Below are 4,409 nucleotides of genomic sequence, written 5' to 3' on the forward strand. Positions count from 1 at the left end.
CTCCCCAACAGGAATTTGAGCTGCATACTGGTGGATGCTATGCTTGCAGTTATAAACTGGGCACAATAACCTAGATTTTATCCCTTTGTTTTCCTTGGTCCACAGACTGGTATCTGACAGCAGGAATTATTATATGGATGGGATTTTTAAAGGAATTGAAGGGAGTTAGACACCTCTGAAAATCCCAGATTACATATTATGTATCTTTTTTCTGTTTAAATGTGTATGCTGAAACTATAAGAAGCATTTTGAGTTAAGATCAGTGATGTGTTTCCAACTGATTCTTTCCAGATAGCCTTCTTTACTTTTACTTTCTGTATACTTGCTTCCTTCCCTCCCTACCCTTCGTATGTTGCTTGTCTTCTTAGGCCCAATCTTGAGATTGACTTGTACTTCTGCAGATTTTGAAATCAATGGGGCTCCATGCAGATGCAGGTGTATTCCCACATACACTAAACTTCAGGATTGGAGCCTTAGATTGTAAGTGCTTCAGGGTAGGGGCTGTGACCTTTTTATGTGCCTTTTGACTGGGGCTTTTGGTGCTACTGCTATATGGGGAGGTAGAGGGAAGCATTAGCAACTTGTCAGAAGCCTGAGGGTACTTCTACACTACAGGATTATTCCGATTTTACATAAACCGGTTTTGTAAAACAGATTGTATAAAGTCGAGTGCAAGCGGCCACACATCAAATAACTTCCAGTGGTGTGTGGTCCATTTGCACCGAGGCTGCGTGATTTCTGGGAGCGTGTGCACTGTTGTGGTAGCTATCCTGTAGCTTCCCATAGTTCCCACAGTCGCCCCGCCCTTTGGAATTCTGGGTTGAGATCCCAATGCATGATGGTGCAAAATAGTGTCGCGTGATCTTGGTAAATATCGTCACTCATTCTTCCTCGTGAAGCAACGGCAGACAATCATTTTGTGCCCTTTTTCCTGGCTTGCCTGGCAGATGCCATAACATTGCAACCATGAGCCCGTTTTGCCTTTTGTCACTGTCACGATTGTGTACTGGATGCTGCTGACAGAGCCAGTACTTTGCAGCTGCTACACAGCAGCATTCATTTGCCTTGCAACGGTCCAGAGACGGTTACCAGTCGTTCTGTACATCTGCTGCTGTCATGGGTGCTCCTGCTGACCTTCGCTGAGGTCAGCGGAGGCGCAAAGCAAAAATGGAATGACCCCCGGGTCATATTCTCTTTTTCATGTATGATCTAAATAGAGTCAGTCCTGCTAGATATGGGGCAAGTGTACTGAGAACCATGACAAGAACACAGAGAGCACAGCCGCTCCGTGTCAGATCCCACGAAATGATTGAGCTGCATGCCATCTAGGGGGTGTCCGTGCAACAACTCCACCGTTGCTTCCCTCCTTCCCAAAACTTCTGGGCTACCATTACAGGGTCTCCCACTTTGTGTGATGAAGTAATAATGAATGCAGGAATGAGCAGCACTGACTTTTTAGTGAGATAAAATGAGCAGGAGGCAGCCTCCAGCTGCTGTGTAGTCCAGGCAGGCTTAAACGGTGGAGGGAGAGAAGTGCAGAATCCTGCTGCATGTAGCAGCAGTACAGATCTTGTCTTTAGACATTGAAGGGGGAGGGGCGCTGATGGAGTTCAGCCCCAAGTTGCTATGATGAGGGATTACCAGCCATCTATTACATCTGCTGGAATAACTGGGGTCATTCTATTTTTACCCAGGCGCCCCCGGCCAACCTCCTGAGGCCAGCCCAGAGCAATCACGGGCTGATGACATAGATACGAGTTACCAGTCCACTGCACTGTTACCGTCGTGCACACCAGGAAGGAGTGCGAGAAGATGCTCTGTGGTTTGTCTCCCTTGGCGACGGCGCCGCCTGGACCACGCTAACATCTCGTGCCTCCACGGCACGAGCTCACCACCGAGCATGCTGTGGGGCTAGCTTCCACTCTCCCGGCCATCCGCTTGCGAGCTCCTAAGCTTATTGGTGGCCGCAGTGCCCTGGGGCAGGTGAAATGGGCCGAAGCGAGACGTGCACCTCCCGATGCATACCCCGCCTCGCTCCCGCACACCATCACGCTTCAATTCCTGTGGCTCTCATGGACCATGTCTGAACCAAATCGGTCCATTAACATAATTTGTCGCTTTGCAAGGTCCCCTTTGGCGTTGATCACGGGGACTCTAGGGGTGGTTGTGAAGAGATATGAACAGTGCACAATCAATACGCGATAGATGAGCATCTGTCGAACCGAGAAACGCGACGGTGGGATGACGGACACGTGGTCTGCAGGTCCGGCCAATCGTGGCTTCCACTGGCCATGGTTCACCGCTGCAGGCAAATGGGAGCTGCTGGAAGCAGCGGCTGATACGTCCCTCGGCCTGCGCCGCTTCCAGCAGCTCCCACTGTCCTGCTGTGGTGAACTGCGGCCAGTGGAAGCCGTGATTGGTCAGACCTGCGGACGGGGCAGGTAAACAAACTCGCCTGGCCCGCCAGGAGCTTTCCCTACACAAGCGGCGGCCCCAGTTTGAGAACCACTGTTCTAGTTGATGGCATCTCTTAACATTATCCTCTGTGGCTGCAGTCTGTGGGAGAGTAGTATAATACTAACTATTGCTAATGGAGATTATCATTCAGTTTGAGTGAATCAAGAACTACAGGTTTTGGAGTAGAACGTTATGGATTCTATTCCCGCCGCAGATAGAGAATCTCATGAATCCAGGCATTAGATTTTAGGATGCAGTAAAGTACTGTAGTCTGAATAGGGTGTCTGATCGATGAATTCTTGTGGTTTTAATCCCAGATTTGCCTCTGACCCTTATTTCAGCCTTGTTTTGTCACCTGAAGCAGAACTGTCCCCTGGGTTTAGGAAATGTCCTGCAAAATTTGAGATGGGTGACTACTCCACACCAGACATGCTTTGTGACCTTTAACCTCTCTGTACACCAGTTTTCCCCATCTATGAAAAAGGGATAGCAGTGAAATTCATTAAATGTGTATAAAGAGCTAAGATAATTGTGTGTTTGTCCCTGTCAGAGACACACAGACACAGCCAGGGGGAGGGGGTTGTGGGGACAGACAGATGGAGCTGTGGGTAGGGGAAAGGAGCAGCGATGGGCACCCCAGGACTGGCATAAAATACACAGTACAGAGAAGGCTTTCTGAGGGGGCTATAGCAACACCCCTCTGCAGAGCAGAACCGGGCTGTGGCTGGCTCCGTCCATCACTCCCTCCCACCCCACAGAGACCCACACAACCCTCTGCCTCCCCCAGTGTGCTTGGGGGGGGTCCTAGGGTCCAGGGCAGCCTGGGGAGTTAGTGGGGGGCCTGGTGTTGGCAGCAGTGAGTGACCTGGCCCCAGCCTACTCCGCTCCACCTTTCTGGCTCCCGGCATTGCTCAGGGGTGGGAGCTTCGGGGAAGAGGTGAAGTGTGGGCGAGGTGGGAAGAGATGGTGCGGAGCAGGGTTGCTTGCTGCTGTTGGCGCCAGGCACCTTGCTAACCCTCCAGGCCACCCTGGATCTGCATCCCCTGAAGCACAGGGCCCTCCAAAGCACGAGGCCCCGGGGTGGTTGCCCCGGTCGATCCTATGGATGGGACAGATCCACTTGGGCACCACCAAAAATTATACAAACTTGCCACCCATGCACATTGTGCCATGGGGCTTGTAGTGCACAGAGTTATGGTAGGGATGGGGCAGGCCCTATGGAACAGTGAGGCACAAGGTGCACCCTGTGCATGGGGCTTATGGCGGGCTGTGCTGCACATTGTGCTCCAGGGATGTGACAGAGGCCATGGGTGCCAGGTTCACACTGTGCAGGGGCTCATATGAAGATGTGGCAGAGGGCACGGCACAGCAGGGGGCTAGGGGTGGGCACACTACATGGGGCATATGGCGGGGTGCTGAGTGCACACTGTGCAGGGGCTCATATGAAGTTGTGGCACAGGGCACAGCAGGGGCCGGGGCGGGCACACTACATGGGGCATACGGCGGGGTGCCGGGTGCTGCAGAGGCTAGTGTGAGGATGTGGCATAGGGCACGGCACAGCAGGGGCCATTGGCGGACACACTACATGGGGCATACAGCGGGGTGCCTCTGCCAGCACCGGCACCCCCGCGTATCTGCCTCCCCCATCTGTGCTTGCCGCGCCCGGGCCCCTGCACTGATGCCGTGACCCCTGCTTATGCTTGCCCATGCAACAGATCCCACTACAGAAAGCTCGTGCACCTAGAATGCACCTGCCCTCCCCCGTATGCCCCATGGTAGTGTGCCCGGCCTTGCCTGCTTTGCCGTGCCTTCCATCAATCCCCCATGACTCCTGCACAGTTTGCACCCGCACCACCCCCGATCATGCCCCATGTTTGTGTGCCGCCCCTGTCCCTGTCGCGCGTGCACCTCTGTCACATCACCCACACGGCTCTGCCTTGTTGCACCCGGCA

The sequence above is a fragment of the Chelonoidis abingdonii genome, chromosome 9 (genome assembly GCF_003597395.2).
Source record: "Chelonoidis abingdonii isolate Lonesome George chromosome 9, CheloAbing_2.0, whole genome shotgun sequence".
NCBI lineage: Eukaryota > Metazoa > Chordata > Testudines > Testudinidae > Chelonoidis > Chelonoidis abingdonii.